General features: G+C 34.1%; 1 protein-coding gene across 2 annotated transcripts in view; it reads right to left on the bottom strand.

Annotated features, from left to right (window-relative positions):
* The window catches only part of GRID2 (glutamate ionotropic receptor delta type subunit 2), a 1,388,009-nt gene that overhangs the window by 655,447 nt on the left and 709,220 nt on the right, over positions 1-23,342 (bottom strand). The window lies entirely within an intron of this gene.

Genomic DNA, 23,342 nt, shown 5'->3' on the forward strand with positions numbered 1-23,342 from the left:
TCCTGGTTTCCAACAGAACAATTTCTAATTTCTACTACACGGTTTATGATCTCTGTTTTAATTTCATTTTAATTATTCTGTGTATGCATATACTCTTACTTCAAAACCTATTTAAAACTAGAAAAAATATAAATTATAAGTAAACATAAAGACACCGCATATATAGAAAAAAAGAGTTCAGAAGTGATATCTCAGAATGCCAATCTTTGAAGTCAAGAGTTTAGAAATAAAATCAAAAGTAAATTTAGAAAGAATCAAGGCAAAATTAATTCCATTTGAGAAGATAAGACAACATAATTGTTCCAGTATTAATTCTAGATTTGATGCATTCTAGATATAACATTCTCAGGATTCAAACTTTATTATAGATTGCACATATCTTGAAAAATTTGAGAGAAAAGTTAGACGATAATTACCTCCACGTAATAAATTGGCCAGTTAATGAAAGCTGACAAAATGAAAGTTTAGAAGTACTATACTAGTGACACACATATAAATATCAAATAAATTTATTATGATTAATGTTAAGCCAACCAACACATACAAATAAATTAATAATTACTAGGGACATAATTTTCAAGCATGAGCGAGGTAATATGATTTCAAATAATTGTGAAAGATAGCATCAGGGATCAATGCTTATTAGACCATAACAGATTGCAGGTGAAGTTTCAGTAAAAATCACACATCGAACCTATTCATGTTCATGAATTCAACATTTATAGGAAGCAATACAGATTTATAGTTATACTTTCAATGAATTTATGCAAAAACACTGGTCAAAAGTTTGTTTCACTACAGAGGTAAACAAGACTATTGCTTGTTTATATAAGCAAGTAGAAATTCACTTTTTAAAAAAGATTTTGCTTAAAAACTTGGCTCATTTAGCATTTAATATCAAAATAAGAAAAGTGCCTTAAGGTATACACAGCTGAACTCAATCTTTAGATCACAATAATTTAAAGTGATCAAATGAATGTAATATTTTATATAAATTTACCACAAAAGTTACAAAGTTATAAATAGAGAGGTTTGATATGAAAAAATAAGTTTCAGTATTATATTCTGTCACATATAACAATACATGAAAATTGTCTATTTTAATCTTCAGATTTAGAAAGATAAACTCTGAAGAGTCATATATTAATCATTCTTTAACAGACAAATTTGCTTTAGTATATAATTTGTGATTTCCTCCTATCAACTATGTTACTTCCATTAACCTCTGTTAGTGAGAACACAAATTAAGCAAACACTAAAAACAATTATGTAAGCAAAATGTGTTATTTTAAGATTATCTGCTATTTGGTATTATCCATCCTGCTACACATACTAGCAAGAATAACTGAATTTTCCCTATAAAATCAAAGTAAGAATCATGAAATTTGCAATCAGAAAACCATATAATATTAGATCTGAAAGGTAATTTAGAGATCACGTAGTCCAGAATGGAAAATCAGCTTTAACTGCAATGCCAACCGTGACTGTCAGTACGTTCGCATCCTAGAACACTGTTTGGAGAAGGATGCGGAGACTCAGAAAGAGTAGCAGAATCATCGTGTTAGATTTCTCATAGGAAGAGACTGGGAGCGTAGTAGCCTGCAAGTCATAGACATGCATGCCTCTTATAGTGCCCCCAACCTTCAATGGTTTACAGTTGTTAGGAACACACACACACACCCCTTCAAAAAAAAAAAAAAAAAAGAAGAAGCAGGTCTTTAACTCATTGTTCAATAGCCTTTTCACCATAGCAAGCAAGGGATATTTACAAACTTAATTTTTTTTTTTAACATCTTTATTGGAGTATAATTGCTTTACAATGGTGTGTTAGTTTCTGCTTTATGGCTAAGAAAAGATAGAGCTGTCCATCGGGGAAACCTCAATGGAGATTGCCTATCCTCATGTTTGTAAAAAGCAGTAGTCCCAATATGGAGAGAAAAAAAAAGAGCTCACACATCTAAAATAGATTGGTACTCGTTGACAGCTGGACACATTAAAAATAGGTCTGCAAGGCAACCTGTCAGAGCTATATATGATGCCCATTTTGTCCATTTTACCAATATAAAATGTTGGTTGAAGCAGAGAAGATAACAAATTGACTTCCTCTGGGCATTGACCCTTCCTAGGGCCCTATATAAAAGTTAGTATAAAAAAAGAGACTCATGACAGAAGACAGATTTGAGAAAATAAAGGGCTATACCAAGAACAGAAGCAAAGTTTAGTGAAGCAGTCTATCTTCTACTATAAGAATTCCATGTCTTGACTGTTAGAGGACTGCAATATTTAGAGTTTTAGTTACATACAATGCACACTTTAATTCATTACATACAGTGTGAAAACTGAATTTGAAATATCAGCATGTTTATGTGTGTATCCACCACTGTTTTATTATAAGAATCCAAGCCAAGGATTTCTCAATGGCATGCTGCTTTCCCACTGATGACTTCAAGCCCTTTGATTTACTTAAATTATGCATGCATGTACTCACACACCTCCGAACATATAGGGGATATTGAACAGCTTGCTGGTTTTGTGACTCCAGCTGTCTGAAATTGTAACACTATCAAAGATGTTTGTAGCCTGCATTAATTGCTGAAAGCATACCTTTTATCTTTTTCTTTTCTTTCCTCCCTTCCTTCCTTCCTTCCCTCCTTCCTTCTCTCCCTCCCTCTCTCCCTTCCTTCTTTCTTTTTTTCTTTCTTGTTTTCCTTCTTTCTTTTCTTCTTTTTTTTGCTTTCTTTTTTTTTCTTTTTTCTTTCTAATAGCAACACTTTCACCCTTTTTGGTCATTTGGCAGTTATGGAAATGAAGTTCTCTGTCTAAATACATAAATTTAAGTTAAATGATGTTCATGTGCACTATTTTTTCATTTCTGAAGCTAATCAGTTTGTCTTATTTTTTTATTAAGTAAAATAAGATTAAAATCTATTAAGGGTTTTGAAACTGATTATATGTTATTCAATATTCAATGAGAACTCAGTAAATAATTTTGGATAGCACCATCCTTCTTGAATACACTTATCCCCTGTGATATTTCTTCTGACTTATTTATATTGACCAATTTGTCCTGATATAACATCTTCTAATGATTTTAAGTCACATCAGACTTTGCACATTCAATTCATAGACTTATTCTTCAACACTTAATTATCAACTTTCAACAATGGGCCAGGAACTTCTTTGGAGACTAGATAATATATATGGCAGGTTCTATCCTCAAAGAGCTCCCAATCTATTTACCATATTGTTTCCAAAATCTCCCTTGCATCAGAAATCAAAGTAGAGATTTAATACAGATGACTAACTTCACTCCTAGAGGTTCTACTGGTAGTCATGTATTTGCATTATGATATGTTATCTGAGTAGTTCTGATGTGTAACCCTTTCTGGAACACATAAGTCTGGTGGATTGTAAGTGCGATGCTCTTTGAGGTGACTGTTGCAGAACATCTAATATTCATTGACTTTCCTTTACTTTTTCCCAATAATATTGTTGACAATATAACCATAACTGGAGAGCAGAAATTCCCTATTTTTCTAATTTTCTTAGTTTGTGAGTGGGGATGAGGTATAGGAAAAGAAGATACATAGAGTTAATAAGAATAAAAGTATCCCAAAAAGTGACCCTCATCTTCTTTTTATTTACAGTAATAAACTAAGAAGACTTCATTCTTTCATTTTTCTCCAACTCAGATGTAACGTATAATATTGACACAATTCAAGAAAAAGAATAAAATACCTAGGAATAAACCTACCTAAGGAGGCAAAACACTTGTATGCAGAAAACTATAAGATACTGTTGAAAGAAATCAAAGATGACACAAACACATGGAGAGATATACCATGTTCTTAGATTGGAAGAATCAATATTGTGAAAATGACTATACTACCCAAAGCAATCTATAGATTCAATGCAAACTCTACCAAATTACCAATGGCATTCTTCACAGAACTGGAACCAAAAATCTTAAAATTTGTATGGAGACACAAAAGACTCCAAACAGCAAAGCAATCTTGAGAAAGAAAAATGGAGATGGAGGAATCAGGCTCCCTGACTTCAGACTATACTACAAAGCTACAGTAATCAAGACAATATGGTACTGGCACGAAAACAGAAATATAGATCAATGGAACAGCATAGAAAGCCCAGAGATAAAAGCATGCACCTATGGTCACCTAATCTATGACAAAGGAGGCAAAAATATACAATGGAGAAAAGAGATCCTCTTCAACAAGTTGTGCTGGGAAAACTGGACAGCTATGTGTAAAAGAATAAAATTAGAACACTCCCTAACACCATACAAGAAAATAAACTCAAAATGGATTAAAGACCTAAATGTAAGGCCTGACACTATAAAACTCTTAGAGGAAAACATAGGAAAAACACTCTTTGACATAAACCGCAGCAAGATCTTTATTGGGCCACCTCCTACACTAATGAAAATAAAAACAAAAATAAACAAATGGGACCTAATTAGACTTAAAAGCTTTTACACAGCAAAGGAAACCATAAACAAGACAAAAAGACAACTCTCAGAATGGGAGAAAATATTTGCAAATGAAGCAATTGACACAGGATTAATCTCCAAAATATACAAACAGCTCATGCAGCTCAATATCAAAAAAAACAACCCAATCAAAAAATGGGTGGAAGACCTAATTAGACATTTCTCTAAAGAAGACATACAGATGGCTACAAACACATGAAAAGATGCTCAACATCACTAATTATTAGAGAAATGCAAATCAAAACTACAATGAGGTATCACCTCACACTGGTCAGAATGGCCATCATCAAAAAATCTACAAACAGTAAGTGCTGGGGAGGGTGTGGAGAAAAGGGAACCCTCCTAAACTGTTGGTGGGAATGTAAATTAATACAGCCACTATGGAAAGCAGTATGGAGGTTCCTTAAAAAACTAAAAATAGAACTACCATATGACCCAGCAATCCCACTACTGGGCATATACCCAGCGAAAATCATAATTCAAAAAGATACATGCACCCCAATGTTCACTGCAGCACTATTTACAATAGCCAGGACATGGAAGCAACCTAAATGTCCATCAACAGAGGAATGGATAAAGAAGATGTGGTACATATATACCATGGAATATTACTCAGCCATAAAAAGGAAGGAAATTGGGTCATTTGTAGAGGCGTGGGTGGACCTAGAGACTGTCATACAGAGCCAAGTAAGTCAGAAAGAGAAAAACAAATATCATATATTAACGCATATATGTGGAATCTAGAAAAATGTTACAGATGATCTTATTTGCAAAGCAAAAATAGAAACACAGACGTAGAGAACAAATGTATGGATACCAAGGGGGAAGGGGGGAATGGGAGGAATTGGGAGATTGGGATTGACACATATACACTATTGATACTATGTATAAGATAGACAACTAATGAGAATATACTGTATAGCACAGGGAGCTCTACTTAATGCACTGTGGTGACCTAAATGGGAAGGAAATCCAAAAAAGAGGGGATATATGTATATGTATAGCTGATTCATTTTGCTGTACAGTAGAACCTAACACAACATAGTAAAGAAACTCTACTCCAATAAAAATTAATTTAAAAAATAAAATGTATGCAGTTTCTCAGATATGTTTTATAATATCTGAAATCAGGACATATTTCAGAATTGATCAATGCATTTAATATGATGGATTATTTTTCTTGAAAAATCATTAATCAATATTGAATTTTATAATCAGTAAGCTCTTATAGATGAGAAAATAAGGTAAGCTTCCATGGCAGATAAGAAAGATTTGTACTCTTTCTATAAGGGCTGAATTTAATTTAACTTTTTTGTCTATTTCATTCATTAATGAATCACAAGCATAGTATTTATAATTGCTTATTTCCTTTTTCATCTACCAAAACACACCTGACCTTTGCTTTTATAGTTGTAAGAGTATAGTAACACAAACCAGTTTCAGCCTGTCCAGATATTTAGCATTCTTCGTAAATTATGATTTTCAGCAACCATCTGAGAGGTGGCATATTAAAGGTGGGATTAATTTGACATATGATTAATATAGTTTGCCAAAAATACAATTATTTGAAACAAATTCTTCTAAATCAAGATGGTCTTTATATATACAGTGTTACAAGGTCCAATTTAATCATAATTATCTACTTAGGAAGTGAGAATATGGAAAAATTCATTTAATTATAATTAAAAAGCATTAAGACAATTTTTTCTTACAGGGAATATAAATGGCTAAAATGGTTGATTACCAGTCATCAAATGAACTCAACTGAACAATTTTCAGTCAACTATTTTTTCAGTCATCTATTGCCATCACGAACCTTTAGTTATAATTCATAATCTAAGCCTCAGATGGACTAAACATTTAACCTAGGACCTACTATAAGTCATTTTATTTTTCCATTTAATGTTCATAACAACCCTGTATAGAAGAGTTTTATTTTTCTCATTTTGAAGTAAATATACTGGCTCAGTTTGAATGTATGAAGTTAAATACATGGTCCAAATTCATACCATTAGTAAATGGCAGAGCTGGGATTCAGACTTGGCACAGGCTTCAATGCCTGGACCATAAGAAGTAGAAAATGGCTGTTTTTAAAGATAAAGGCCCATATAAATAACTGGAAGACATGTAACTCTCTCTTACTACAAGATTCAGAAAATGTCAGCCTCCCAGATGTAAAAGAGAAAGTGTAATGATTTTGATACCATTCTTTTTTTTTTTTCTTTTTGGATTTGGGATTAAGGCATTACCTCTATACTTTCAGCTCCAAATATGAAGATTATATACAAAATATTTGGCCAAGGATGAGAAAAGCTACTGAGAAGCAACAATGAAATATTAAGTATAATTCCACTCAAGCCCTAGAGTGGTTTTACCAATAATGATGTGATAAAAGTGATAAAAAATATTGACTAAATATTACTTTATCTATGTATATATGTTTGGAACTTACAAAATGTTTTTATATTCATTTTACGATTTTATCAACATGATTATATTGAATAAATTCCTATCCTCATTTATTGAACAGTAAATTAAGTCTTATTCTTACGTTTTCAGTAAGTAGTGGAGACAAGGCTGGAACTTGGATTTTATGATATTAATACGTACTTTACAACCTTTCAATTATGTATTTCCATAGCCTCCTATTTTATAAAAATTCAGATTAGTCCCCTCTCCTTTTAATGTTAGTTTGGTAATTATGCAATGAACACACATATTTATGTACATATACATCTATACGTTGCATATGTCAAAGGTATACACTATACCAGGCAAGTGTCAGGTACTCAGGATGAAAGGGTCAAAAATAGGTTAAGTGTATAATGGGAGAGACATAAGATGTTCACATGAATGTATAATGATGTGGTAAATAGAGGTAAGGTCAAAAGGAGTCATTAGTCTATAGTAGCTCAAAAGCATTTTTCCTAGACTATGAGTTGGGAATATGAAGAATAAGTAGTGAAAAGGAGTTACCTTGATGAAAAGGGGTGAAGAAAATATTTCCAACTAGAAGAAATATAATGTGGTAGATGCTTTCTACCACAGAAAGATGCTGTGGTAGAAAGAACATGTATTACCTAAGAGGCAGAAAGAAGAAGCAGGTAGCTAGAGTACAGAGACCACGATGGAGAGTGGTGTTAAGATGAGGATGGAAGGATAGGCAACAAATGTGACCTTTGAATGGGTTTGTCTTTTTGTCATTAATTTGAAGGAAAGCGTCACATATTTTCAGTATCAGCCCTTTATCTGCTATTTATGTGTTAAAATATCTCTTTACTCTTCCTGTATTTTAAATTTATGTACAGTTTAGAAGATTTAAGATTATTATACAATCAAATTGGTCAATCTTTGACTTTTGGGAATATTTTGCTTAATATCACATGTAGAAAGGCCTTCTTCCCACAGCCTATGGACTTATAAAATGATAAATTTATCTCAAACGACATCTTCACCATCCTATACCCTATGACTGATCACCAGCTGACAGAAGTTAGGACTCCCGGAAAGATAGCTATAGGACTTTAAGAAACTACATGAGTGCAGAATGTTATATTTAGTTGATACAGGTAAAATTTGATCTTTGTCTGCATAATCCCAGCTAACAAAGAGTGAGGATTAAACACAATTGTGACAAGAATAATAATCCATATTACACTATATGTCTGTCTTCAAAACTTTTTCCATCATTTTACAGACATTCTAGTTATTAAAATGTTTATTCTTTTATAATATGGCACATCCTGGATTTAGAACTGATTCTTTCAAGACAAGTGACAGAATATTAATACACTACAGCAAATTAAATATTATAAGAATAAGAAGATCTTGGTAAAAAATATGATGAACTATGTATTCAGTCCAATCTATATCACCACTAACCCAATTACTAAAACTGTCTCCAAGCTGGTGTGATTTCATAGCCTTCAGCTTAACCTTTCTCCGATCATCCACATTGTAAACAAGTATTATCTATTTTTTTTAGATCTCACTAAGTCATTTCTGTGTCTTAAAGGTCATCAATAAAAGACTGAGGAGCTATTACAAACTGGAGGATCTAAGGAGAAATGAAAACTAAATGCAATACGGGATCCTGAATAAAATTCTAGAACAGAAAGAAAGTTACTAAGGAAATTGATGAATTTTGAGTAAGGTCTGTAGCTCACTCAGTAATACTGTATTAGTGTTAACTGCCTGTTCTTGATAATTGTACTATGGCTAGGTAATACATTAATATCAGGGGAAGGGGGTGAGAAATACAAAGGAACTCTTTGCACTATTTTTGAAATTTTTCTATAAATCTAAAACTACTTGAAAATTAAAAGTTAAACACAGATAAAACAGCCAATGACTTCCAACTTCTTCAAGAAAAGCTTAAGCTCTTGGCGTGGTGTACAAAGCCCTTCAAGATCTGGCCCCAGTCTACAGTTTCATGTTTACCTCTTATCTCCCGTTCTTTGCCATCACATCTGCCTGCCATTCCACACGTTCTCCTACTGCCATGCTATTTATACTACGATTTCTATTATTTTTCCAGCAGTCTAGGAGCCTATACCAATAATTTTTTTGACATATTAACAATACTGAGTCTTCTGATTTATTACCATGGTATATATCTTCATTTAATTCAGTCAAATTTTTTATAAGCAATATTTTGTAGTATTCAGTAAATAGGTCTTCCTTTCCTTTGACATATTTGTTGCTAAGTATTTTTTATATTTATATTCTATTGTAAATGAAACTGTACTTCAATAAAAATACTTATTACCTAGACAGAAAAATAAATTTTTAAATTTTAATTTAATTTTTCATGGCTAGAGTATAGAAATACATCAGATTGTTGCATACTGATTTTGCATTACAGAATCTTATTAAACTCATTATTAGTTTTAGTTTCCTTTTTTTGTAGATTCAGATAGTCATGTAATCTTCAAATAAAGGCATTTGTACTTCTTCCTTTCTAATCTGTGTACCTTTTTATTTCCTTTTTATGCCTATTGCACTGGCTAGTACCAGTACAATGTTGAATATACATGGTAAGAACAGCCACTTTTTCCTCGTTCATGATCTCAGGAGAAAAACATTTGGTCTTTGATAATTAAATAATTAAATATTTGGTCTTTGATAAATTAAACCTGTAAGATTTTTTTGACCATGAACTCTCTGAAGCTGAGGAAGTTCGCTTTCATTACTAGCTTGCTGAGAGTTTTTATCAGCAATGGATGTTATATTCTGTCAAAAGCTTTTTCTGCATCCATTGAGATAATTACATTTTTTTCCTTAGTCTCTTAATATGGATAAGTACATTGACTGATTTCTGAATGTTAAACCAGGTTTGCAAGGATAATGTTGGCCTCAGTAAATGAGTTGGAATGTAGTAACACCTATTTAGTTTTCTGGAAGAATCTGTGTTTAATTAGTGTTATTTCTTCTTTAATGTTTGGTAGAACTCAAGAGTAAAACTTTCTGGAAGTGGAGTTTTGTTTTCGTGAAAGTTTTTTAACTGTAAAATCTATTTTTAAAACAGATATGGGGATGTTCAGCTTATTTATTTCCTTTTGAGTGAGCCTTGGTAGTCTGTGTCTTTAAGGAATTTGCCCTTTTCATCTAAGTTGTCAAATTTATTGGCATAAAGGTGTTCATAATATTATCATGCAATCCTTTTAATATCTACAGAATCTGTAGTGATGCTGCCTTTCTCACTCATGATATTGTAATTTGTATCATCTCTCTTTTCTTCCTGATCAGTCTGGCTAGAGGATTATTATTATTATTATTTTTTTTTTTACAAGGTTCTCAAGTGTTTCTTTTTTTTTTTTTTAGCTTTTGTATTTTATTTATTTTTTCATACAGCAGGTTCTTATAGTTATCCATTTTATACATATTAGTGTATATGTGTCAATCCCAATCTCCCAATTCATCACACCACCACCCCCATGCAACTTCTCCCCCTTGGTGTCCATACGTTTGTTCTCTACGTCTGTGTCTCAATTTCTGCCCTGCAAACCGGTTCATCTGTACCATTTTTCTAGGTTCTACATATATGCGTTAATATATGATATTTGTTTTTCTCTTTCTGCCTTACTTCACTCTGTATGACAGTCTCTAGATTCATCCACTTCTCTACAAATGACCCAATTTTGTTCCTTTTTATGGCTGAGTAATATTCCATTGTATATATGTACCACATCTTCTTTATCCATTCATCTGTCGATGGGCGTTTAGGTTGCTTCCATGACCTGGCTATTGTAAATAGTGCTGCAGTGAATATTGGGGTGCATGTGTCTTTTTGAATTATGGTTTTTGCTGGGTATATGCCCAGTACTGGGATTGCTGGGTCATATGGTAATTCTATTTTTAGTTTTTTAAGGAACCTCCATAATGTTATCCATAGAGGCTGTATCAATTTACATTCCCACCAACAGTGCAAGAGGGTTCCCTTTTCTCCACGTCCTCTCCAGCATTTGTTGTTTGTAGATTTTCTGATGATGTCCATTCTAACTGGTGTGAGGTGATACCTCATTGTAGTTTTGATTTGCATTTCTCTAATAATTAGTGATGTTCAGCATCTTTTCATGTGCTTCTTGGCCATCTGTATGTCTTCTTTGGAGAAATGTCTATTTAGGTCTTCTGCCTATTTTTGGATTGGGTTGTTTGTTTTTTTAATATTGAGCTGCATGAGCTGTTTATATATTTTGGAGATTAATCCTTTGTCTGTTGATTTGTTTGCAAATATTTTCTCCCATTCTAAGGGTTGTCTTTTCATCTTGTATATGGTTTCCTTTGCTGTGCAAAAGCTTTTAAGCTTAATTAGGTCCCATTTTTTAATTTTTGGTTTTATTTCCATTACTCAAGGAGGTGGATCAAAAAAGATCTTGCTGTGATTTATGTCAAAGAGTGTTTTTCCTCTAAGAGTTTTATAGTGTCCGGTCTTACATTTAGGTCTTGAATCCATTTTGAGTTTATTTTTGTGTATGGTGTTAGGGAGTGTTCTAATTTCATTCTTTTACATGTAGCTGTCCAGTTTTCCCAGCATTACTTATTGAAGAGACTGTCATTTCTCCATTGTATATCCTTGCCTCCTTTGTCATAGATTTGTTGAACATAGGTGAGTGGGTTTATCTCTGGGCTTTCTACGCTGTTCCATTGATCTATATTTCTGTTTTTGTGCCAGTACCATACTGTCTTGATTACTGTAGCTTTGTGGTATAGTCTGTAGTCAGGGAGTCTGATTCCTCCAGCTCCTTTTTTTCCCTCAAGACTGCTTTGGCTATTCGGGGTCTTTTGTGTCTCCATACAAATTTTAAGATTTTTTGTTCTAGTTCTGTAAAAAATGCCATTGGTAGCTTGATACGGATTGCATTGAATCTGTAGATTGCTTTGGGTAGTATAGTCATTTTCACAATATTGATTCTTCTAATCCAAGAGCATGGTATATCTCTCCATCTGTTGGTATCATCTTTAATTTCTTTCAACAGTGTCTTATAGCTTTCTGCATACAGGTCTTTTGTCTCCCTAGGTAGGTTTATTCCTAGGTATTTTATTCTTTTTGTTGCAATGGTAAATGGGAGTGTTTCTGTAAGTTCTCCTTCAGATTTTTCATCATTATTTTATAGGAATGCAAGAGATTTCTGTGCATTAATTTTGTATCCTGCAACTTCACCAAATTCATTGATTAGCTCTAGTAGTTTTCTGGTGACATCTTTAGGATTCTCTATGTATAGTATCATGTCATCTGCAAACAGTGACAGTTTTACTTCTTCTTTTCCAATTTGTATTACTTTTATTTCTTTTTCTTCACTGATTGCCATGGCTAGGACTTCCAAAACTATGTTGAATAATAGTGGTGAGGGTGGACATCCTTGTCTCGTTCCTGATCTTAGAGGAAATGCTTTCGGTTTTTCACCATTGAGAAGGATGTTTGCTGTGGGTTTGTCGTATATGGCCTTTATTATGTTGAGGTAGGTTCCCTCTATGCCCACTTTGTGGAGAGTTTTTATCATAAATGGGTGTTGAATTTTGTCAAAAGCTTTTTCTGCATCTATTGAGATGATCAAATGGTTTTTATTCTTCAGTTTGTTAATATGGTGTATCACATTGATTGATTTGCATATATTGAAGAATCCTTGCATCCCTGGGATAAATCTCACTTGATCATGGTGTATGATCCTTTTAATGTGTTGTTGGATTCTGTTTGCTAGTATTTTGTTGAGGATTTTTGCATCTATATTCATCTAATTTTCCTTTTTTGTACTATCTTTGTCTGGTTTGGGTATCAGGGTGATGGTGGGCTCATAGAATGAGTTTGGGAGTGTTCCTTCCTCTGCAATTTTTTGGAAGAGTTTGAGAAGGATGGGTGTTAACTCTTCTCTAAATGTTTGATAGAATTCACCTGTGAAGCATCTGGTGCTGGACTTTTGTTTGCTGGGAGATTTTTAATCACAGTTTCCATTTCATTACTTGTGATTGGTCTGTTCATATTTTCTATTTCTTTCTGGTTCAGTCTTAGAAGGTTATACATTTCTAAGAATTTGTCCATTTTTTCCAGGTTGTCCATTTTATTGGCATAGAGTTGCTTGTAGTAGTATCTTAGGATGCTTTGTATTTCTGTGGTGTCTGTTGTAAATTCTCCTTTTTCATTTCTAAGTTTATTGATTTGAGTCCTCTCCCTCTTTTTCTTGTTGAGTTTGGCTAATGGTTTATCAATTTTGTTTATCTTCTCAAAGACCCAGCTTTTAGTTTTATTGATCTTTGCTATTGTTTTCTTTGTTTCTATTTCATTTATTTCCACTCTGATCTTTATGATTTCTTTCCTTCTGCTAACTTTGGGTTTTGATTGTTCTTCTTTCTCTAGTTCCTTTAGGTGTAAGGTTAGATTGTTTACTTGAGATTTTTCTTGTTTCTTTAGGTAGGCTTGTATAGCTATAAACTTCCCTCTTAGAACTGCTTTTGCTGCATCCCATAGGTTTTGGATCATCCTGTTTTCCTGTCATTTGTCTCCAGGTATTTTTTGATTTCCTCTTTGATTTCTTCAGTGATCTCTTGGTTATTTAGTAATGTATTGTTTAGCCTCCAAGTGTTTGTGTTTTTTACGTTTTTTTCCCTGTAATTCATTTCTAATCTCATAGCGTTGTGGTCAGAAAAGATGCTTGATATGATTTCAATTTTCTTAAATTTACTGAGGCTTGATTTGTGACCCAAGATGTGATCTATCCTGGAGAATGTTCTGTGCGCACTTGAGAAGAAAGTGTAATCTGCTGTTTTTGGATGTAATGTCCTATAAATATCAATTAAATCTATCTGATCTATTGTGTCATTTAAATCTTGTGTTTCCTTATTAATTTTCTGTTTGGATGATCTGTCCATTGGTGTAAATGAGGTGTTACAGTCCCCCACTATTATTGTGTTACTGTCGATTTCCTCTTTTATAGCTGTTAGCGGTTGCCTTATGTATTGAGGTGCTCCTGTGTTGGGTGCATATATATTTAAAATTGTTATATCTTCCACTTGGGTTGATCTCTTGATCATTATGTAGTGTCTGTTCTTGTCTTTTGTAATGCTCTTTATTTTAAAGTCTATTTTATCTGATATGAGTATTGCTACTCCAGCTTTCTTTTGATTTCCATTTGCATGGAATATCGTTTTCCATCCCCTCACTTTCAGTCTGTATGTGTCCCTATGTCTGAAGGGGGTATCTTGTAGACAGTATATATACGGGTTTTGTTTTTGTATCCATTCAGCAAGCCTGTGTCTTTTGGTTGGAGCAATTAATCCAGTCATATTTAAGGTAATTATCAATATGTATGTTCCTATTACCATTTTCTTAATTGTTTTGGGTTTGTTTTTGAAGGTACTTTTCTTCTCTTGTGTTTCCCACTTAGAGAGGTTCCTTTATCATTTGATGTAGAGCTGGTTTGGTGGTGTTGAATTCTCTTAGCTTTTGCCTGTCTGTAAAGCTTTTGATTTCTCCATCGAATCTGAATGAGATCCTTGCTGGGTAGAGTAATTTTGACTGTAGGTTCTTCCCTTTCATCACTTTAAATATGTCATGCCACTCCCTTCTGGCTTGTAGAGTTTCTGCTGAGAAATCAGCTGTTAATCTTATGGGAGTTCCCTTGTATGTTATTTGTTGTTTTTTCTTTGCTGCTTTCAATAATTTTTCTTTGCCTTTAATTTTTGCCAATTTGGTTATTATGTGTCTCGGTGTGTTTCTCCTTGAGTTTATACTGAATGGGACTCTCTGCGCTTCTTGGACTTGGGTGGCTATTTCCTTTCCCATGTTAGGGAAGTTTTCCACTATAATCTCTTCAAATATTTTCTCAGGTCCTTTCTCTCTCTCTTCTCCTTCTGGGACCCCTATAATGTGAATGTTGTTACATTTAATGTTGTCCCAGGGGTCTCTTAAGCTGTCTTCATTTCTTTTCATTCTTTTTTCTTTATTCTGTTCTGCAGCAGTGAATTCCACCATTCTGTCTTCCAGGTCACTTATCCGTTCTTCTGCCTCAGTTATTCTACTCTTGAATCCTTCTAGTGTAGTTTTCATTTCAGTTATTGTATTGTTCATCTCTGTTTGTTCTTTAATTCTTCGAAGTCTTTGTTAAACATTTCTTGCATCTTCTCGATCTTTGTCTCCATTCTTTTTCCGAGGTCCTGGATCATCTTCACTATCATTAATCTGAATTCTTTTTCTGGAAGGTTCCCTATCTCCACTTCATTTAGTTGTTTTTCTGGGGTTTTATCTTGCTCCTTCATCTGGTACATAGCCCTCTGCCTTTTCATCTTGTCTATCTTTCTGTGAATGTGGTTTGTGTTCCACAGGCTGCAGGATTGTAGTTCTTCTTGCTTTTGCTGTCTGCCCTCTGGTGGATTAGGCTATCTAAGAGGCTTGTGCAAGTTTCCTGATGGGAGGGACTGGTTGAGGACTATTACTTTTATTAATTTTCTTAAATAGCTTTTGGTTTTGTTGATTTTTCTCTGTTGCTTTTTTGCTGTTGTTTTCTATATCATTGATTTCCATTCTGATATTTATAATTTCCTTTTTTTCTGCTTAATTTGAGTTTAGTTTGCTCTTCTTTTTCTAGGGTAGAATCTGTGATCACAAATTTTAGACCTTTCTTTTGTTCTAATATAGGTATTTAGTCCTTTACATTTTTTTTTTAATGTACTGCTTTAGTCTAAACTTTTTCTGCTAAATTTCCCCTATTATTCATTTATGTTATTCACCTTTCCTGCTCGCATATTAAGTGCAGTTATTTTTGTTGTTTCTGTCTGACAGTTCCAACACCTGGGGTAATTACCTACTTGTGTGCCAGTCTCCTGGATTAGACACTGTCTTCTCCAATGTTTGTTTGAAACCCAGTTCCTAGAATCTTGTAAATTCAATCATAGTTTGTTAATTACATTTAGACAGAGTTTAAGGATTAGAAAGAGTGCACTGCTTTGACTATCACTAGGAATAATTTTATTTCTTTTACTAATATTTTATTCCTTGACAGCAATGACATTCAGGCACACTAATTGTATGAATAAAAAAAAAAAATTACTCCTCTTCAGGGAACTTTCTTATAAGGCCCCTAGGTCCTGTATAAGCTCACTCCTGGTCACAACTCTGAACCTAACCCTATTACATTCAGACTTGCTCCTTCTACTTTAGCCACACAGGGCTTTTTGCTCTTCAGTGCAGCCTCTTTTCTCTCTGTTTCTTTTGCCTGGGTGCTTTTTACTCACATATTCTTTCATCTTATTCCCTCATGCTAAGCCTATGCTATTGCAGCCTCTCTTTCAATAGCATCCCTGTTACTCTCTATCTCATGACTCTAATTTTTCCTTAACATTTATCATCATCTTACTGCATACCTATTTGTTTCTATATTTTCACTCTTTCTTCCCAAGAAGATATAAGCTACATCAGAGCAGGAGCTTTGTCTCCTTTGCACAAAACCTAGAACAAAGATTAGTCTACATAGGCATTGAATGAATTGCATGAATGAATTAAATGAATGAATAATTGAATGAACGGTATAGTTGCAGTCTGATCTCCAAAGTGGATACAAAATAAGGTAGCTTACTTACGTTACAAATTACACTACCACTTTTAGCCTTTGTAGCACATCAATGTTACTCAAAGTCTGCCTGTTTCACAGAAACAGTCTACTCTTGCTGATAAAGAAGAATTCTAAATGGAGTTGACCAAAGTAGCAGGGGAAAAGTGAGAAGAAACTGTCCTTCATAACAAAGGTTTTGTTTAGCATTCCCTACATGCACTATTTAGAAACATCAATATTCCTTTGTAATAGGACTAGCATAAATAAGTTCAATGAAAGCAGAGATGCTGTGCTTTTTTTTTTTTTTTTTACTCAGATGTTCTTGGCATATAGGGGACCTCAGTAAATATTTACCTCAGTGAATATTTCTTAAAAGTATGACTACAATATAATATGTAATAGATTAGAACATTTAATATGTCTTTAAAAACAATATTCTCCATGGATGCTTTTGTAGCAGCAATACATCAAATACAGTCTGTTACCTCTTTAGTCTACAAACATTCATTTAAAAATTTAATTTCATTAAAATAATATTTTAATAATGTGTATGTTTCAGATGATTTTCAACTAAACAGAACCTATGGTTTTTAAGTGAACTAAAATGGCTACTTGTATGCTTTATTGTAGCAAATATGAAAATTCATAATTTTCTAATGTAATATATTCCAATTAATTGCAAAACTATTTTAATTTTCTTCTCAATCTTTAATATGTGATTTTATCTTGATCTGATTCAGACATATATTTGGCAACAGCAGCCAGATCACATTTATCCATTTGTGAATCTATCACCACTATTACAATTTATGGATAATCACATGTCACTTAGCATAAAATGCACTTGGATTTATTCTCTGCCAGGAAGTAATCTTTTACCATCTGCAGTTTGTTATCATATTCTAATTTCACTAATAATGCCTTTCAACATAGTATCAGAAGCATTTCTATTCCTGGGGAAAAAATGTCTATGTACTTTACAGAACTATGAAACAGTTCATAAGGTCAAAAACACTATTTAATAGTTAGCTTGGCCACTGCTAGCAGCAATTATGAAGTGAAAGGAGATAATTCCTGAAAAGCATGGAGTAAAATGTGTGGCAACTTTTTCAAAAGACAGCTTTTCACTAAGTCATATGGCCTCTTTTATAAGTTTTTTTTGTTCTGTTTTTTTTTTTGTTTTTTTTTTAAGCAGCACTGTGCAAGTTATTGAAAAGGCCTGTATTTAAATTTTTGATGCTAATTTTTACGTGCAAGTCACTTAAACACACAAAGATAATGTTTCTTCCAAGGGAAGATACAAAATCAAAACACTAGGCTGGCATGACAATCTTCCTAATCATTGATACCAGCATGAGAAAATAACAACAACAACAAAAACAACCAAATAAGCCTCCTGTATTTCTTTCTTTTTTTTATTATTATTCATTTTATTTATTTATTTTTGGCTGTGTTGGGTCTTCATTGCTGTGCACGGGCTTTCTCTAGTTGTGGCAAGCGGGGGCTACTTTTTGTTGCAGTGTGCAGGCTTCTCATTGCGGTGGCTTTTCTTGTGGAGCACGGGCTCTAGGCGCAGGGGCTTCAGTAGTTTTGGCACGTGGGTTCAGTAGTTGTGGCTCACGGGCTCTAGAGTGCAGGCTCAGTAGTTGTGGTGCACAGGCTTAGTTGCTCCGCAGCACATGGGATCTTCCTGGACCAGGGCTAGAACCCGTGTCCCCTGCATTGGCAGGCAGATTCTTAACCACTGCACCACCAGGGAAGCCCAGCCTGCTGTATTTCTGCTATTGCCTAGCAACTTTTGCTTTCAGAGAGGGGAAATGTGTTGGCTCTATAATTTAGAGACCTAGGGTGTATGTGAAGAATCCTGATTTTTAGTTCTGGTTCAAATGTGAATCAGTGATCGGCCTTGGACAAGAATCACTTTTTCTTTCTGGGTTTCAGTTTCTTTATGCATTAAAGGTGGTGATTAGACTAGATGGTTTCCCAGGAGACATCACACCAACATTTCTCTCTCTCCTTGCTTCTATTAATGATCAATCTTCCCTCTAGTCGGCACATTCTAACTTAATTGGTTGCATTTTGACCTAGAAATAGAAAATGGTTTTCTGTTTCTTAAAGTTGGCTTTACATACCTCTGTTTTGATTCATTTTAAGGCCATGTTTATTTTCCTGTTTCCATGTTGGGGTTGGGTGCTTTTGTAAACCAGAATACTCTTGCAACCTTAAAATGACAAGAGTATAATGGCTTTTATTTATATATGCCTGTTTAACTGCCCCGGCATTAAAAAAATTTTTTCCACTGTGTAAGGGTTTACGACTCTTTCAAAGAAAGGTTTATCTATTTGTAACAGAACCATTTTCTTCTGAATGTGTCTAACATATATACATAGAGACACAGCACTAAATTTAACACCTTCTCTTCCCTCTTCCCCCTGTCCCCCCAGGAAAAAAGGAGAAAAGGAAATGTTCTAACATAATATTGTGATTACAGACAATTTTCCATTTTTCAGAGACAAAACAGACTAAGAAATTAGGATTCATTTGGATTTATATCAAAGAGGAAACATCTAGAAATACCATTTCTTATGATGAGAGTAGCTTTCCTATGTCGTTCCATGAAACACTGCAGTGTTTTATACTTCACAGCACCTTCTCTGTCATACCACCCTGAACTATTCCCACAAATGATATCCAGGGAGATTGTTTTAATGAGACTTCGGGGCTCCAACTGCAAACAAATGTTTTATCCACATTGGTAATAATATAATGATATTTCCCATAATGTTAGAGATTTCATTTCAAAGCCATTTTTTTAAAATATCTTTTTACCATCAGAAATACCTATAAAGCAAATGGTGATCATTATACCCAATTTGCCTCATACAGCTTTTGTTAATCACAAATGAAAACACGTATGTGAAAGTCCTTTTCTAACAGCAAAGTAATACAGTACTATAATTTGTATCACCCTTATTCACATGACTATACTCTTTTACTTGAAGGAACCTGAAGTATAGTTTGAGGTAACAGATTACTAAAGATTATAATTACTTAGAGAGGAAGATCTATAATCAGTGATTCAGTCACCTATTAAGGACATGCCCAAAGGAATACAAAAGCAGTGTAATACAACACGTCCACACTCTTTAGAAGCTTATGGTTGTCTTAAATAGTCTAAGCCACCCAATATTAATCAACTGTAGGCAAGATGTTAATTTAAAAGAAACCATATAGTAATCACTTAAAAAACTTTTTCTAATAATGACTTTTTGTTTTTTATTCTAATACCTTTTTAATTTTATTTTACTTTATATTATTTTATTTTATCTTTCTCTTTCTTTTTTTCTTTTCTTCTCCCTTTTATTCTGAGCCACGTGGATGACACACTCTTGGTGCTCCAGTCACGCATTAGGGCTGTGCCTCTGAGGTGGGAGAGCCAAGTTCAGGACATTGGTCCACCAGAGACCTCCCAGATCCACGTAATATCAAATGACGATAATATCCCAGAGATCTCCATCTCAACGCCAAGACCCAGCTCCACTCAACGACCAGCAAGCTACAGTGCTGGACACCCTATGCCAAACAACTAGCAAGACAGGAACAGAACCCCACCCATTAGTGGAGAGGCTGTCTAAAATCATAATAAGGTCACAAACACCCCAAAACACACTACCAGATGTGGACCTGCCCACCAGAAAGGCAAGATCCAGCCTCATCCACCAGAACACAGGCACTAGTCCCCTCTACCAGGAAGCTGACACAACCCACTGAAGCAACCTTAGTCACTGGGGGCAGACACCAAAAACAACGGAAACTACGAACCAGCAGCCTGAGAAAAGGAAACCCCAAACACAGTAAGATAAGCAAAATGAGAAGACAAAGAAACACACAGCAGATGAAGGAGCAAGGTAAAAACCCATCAGACCTAACAAATGAAGAGGAAATAGGCAGTCTACCTGAAAAAGAATTCAGAATAATGACAGCAAAGACAATCCAAAATCTTGGAAATAGAATGGAGAAAATACAAGAAACGTTTAACAAGGACCTAGAAGAAGTAAAGAGCAAACAAACAATCATGAACAACACAATAAATGAAATTAAAAATTCTCTAGAAGGGATCAATAGCAGAATAACTGAGGCAGAAGAATGGATAAGTGACCTGGAAGATAAAATAGTGGAAATAACTACTGCAGAGCAGAATAAAGAAAAAAGAATGAAAAGAATTGAGGACAGTCTCAGAGACTTCTGGGACAATATTAAATACACCAACATTCGAATTATAGGCATCCCAGAAGAAGAAGAGAAAAAGAAAGGGTCTGAGAAAATATTTGAAGAGATTATAGTTGAAAACTTTCCTAATATGGGTAAGGAAATAGTCAGTCAAGTCCAGGAAGCACAGAGAGTTCCATACAGGATAAATCAAGGAGAAACACGCTAAGACACATATTAATCAAACTATCAAAAATTAAATACAAAGAAAAATTATTAAAAACAGAAAGTGAAAAACAACAAATAACATACAAGGGATTCCCCATAAGGTTAACAGCTGATCTTTCAGCAGAAACTCTGCAAACCAGAAGGGAGTGGCAGGACATATTTAAAGTGATGAAAGGGAAGAACCTACAGTCAAGATTACTCTATCCAGCAAGGATCTCATTCAGATTTGATGGAGAAATTAAAACCTTTACAGACAAGCAAAAGCTAAGAGAATTCAGCACAACCAAACCAGCTTTACAACAAATGCTAAAGGAACTTATCTAGGCAGGAAACATAAGAGAAGGAAAAGACCTACAATAACAAACCCAAAACAATTAAGAAAATGGTAATAAGAACATACATATCGATAATTACCTTAAATGTAAATGGATTAAATGCTCCAACCAAAAGACATAGACTGGCTGACTGGACACAAAAACAAGACCCATATATATGCTGTCTACAAGACACCCACTTCAGACCTAGAGACACATACAGACTGAAAGTGAGGGGTTGGAAAAAGATATTCCATGAAAATGGAAATCAAAAGAAAGCTGGAGTAGCAATTCTCATATCAGAAAAAATAGACTTTAAAAAAAAAGACTACCACAAGAGACAAAGAAGGACACTACATAATGATGAAGGGATCAAACCAAGAAGAAGATATAACAATTGTAAATATTTATGCACCCAACATAGGAGCACCTCAATACATAAGGCAAATACTAACAGCCATAAAAGGGGAAATCGACAGTAACACAATCATAGTAGGGGACTTTAACACCCCACTTTCACCAATGGACAGATCATCCAAAATGAAAATAAATAAGGAAACACAAGCTTTAAATGATACATTAAACAAGATGGACTTAATTGATATTTATAGGACATTTCATTCAAAAACAAAAGAATACACTTTCTTCTCAAGTGCTCATGGAACATTCTCCAGGAGAGATCATATCTTGGGTCACAAGTCAAGCCTTGCTAATTTTAAGAAAATTGAAATCATATCAAGTATCTTTTCTGACCACAACGCTATGAGACTAGATATCAATTACAGGAAAAAATACAAACACATGGCTACTAAACAATACACTACTTAATAACCAAGAGATCACTGAAGAAATCAAAGAGGAAATCAAAAAATACCTAGAAATAAATGACAATGAAAACACGATGACCCAAAACCTATGGGATGCAGCAAAAGCAGTTTCAAGAGGGAAATTTATAGCAATACAATCGTACCTTAAGAAACAAGAATCATCTCAAATAAATAACCTAAACGTACACCTAAAGCAATTAGAGAAAGAGAACAAAAATACCCAAATTTAGCAGAAGGAAATAAATCATAAAGATGAGATCAGAAATAAATGAAAAAGAAATGAAGTAAACGATAACAAAGATCAATCAAACTAAAACCTGGTTCTTTGAGAAGATAAACAAATTTGATAAACCATTAGCCAGACTCATCAAGAAAGAAAGGGAGAAGCTCAAATCAATAGAATTAGAAACGAAAAGGGGAAGTAACAACTGACACTGCAGAAATACAAAGGATCATGAGAGATTTCTACAAGCAACTATATGCCAATAAAATGGACAACCTGGAAGAAATGGACAAATTCTTAGAAATGCACAATGTTCCGAGACTGAACCAAGAAGAAGTAGAAAATGTGAAGAGACCAATCACAGCACTGAAATTGAAACTGTGATTAAAAATCTTCCAACAAACAAAAGCCCAGGACTAGATGGCTTCACAGGCAAATTCTATCAAACATTTAGAGAAGAGTTAACACCTATCCTTCTCAAACTCTTCCAAAATATAGTAGAGGGAGGAACACTCCCAAACTCATTCTACGAGGCCACCATCACCCTGATACCAAAACCAGACAAAGATGTCACAAAGAAATAAAACTACAGTCTAATACTACTGATGAACATAGATGCAAAAATCCTCAACAAAATACTAGTAAACAGAATCCACCAGCACATTAAAAGGATCATACACCATGATCAAGTGGGGTTTATCCCAGAAACGCAAGGATTCTTCAATATACGCAGATCAATCAATGTAATACACCATATTAACAAATTGAAGGAGAAAAACCATGTGATCATCTCAATAGATGCAGAGAAAGCTTTCAACAAAATTCAATACCCATTTATGATTAAAAAAAAACCCTCCAGAAAGTAGGCAAAGAGGGAATTTACCTCAATGTAATAAAGGCCATATAAGACAAACCCACAGCCATCATTGTCCTCAGTGGTGGAAAACTGAAATCATTTCCACTAAGATCAGGAACAAGACAAGGTTGCAC

This window comes from Eubalaena glacialis, chromosome 5 (genome assembly GCF_028564815.1).
Source record: "Eubalaena glacialis isolate mEubGla1 chromosome 5, mEubGla1.1.hap2.+ XY, whole genome shotgun sequence".
In the NCBI taxonomy this organism is placed as follows: domain Eukaryota; kingdom Metazoa; phylum Chordata; class Mammalia; order Artiodactyla; family Balaenidae; genus Eubalaena; species Eubalaena glacialis.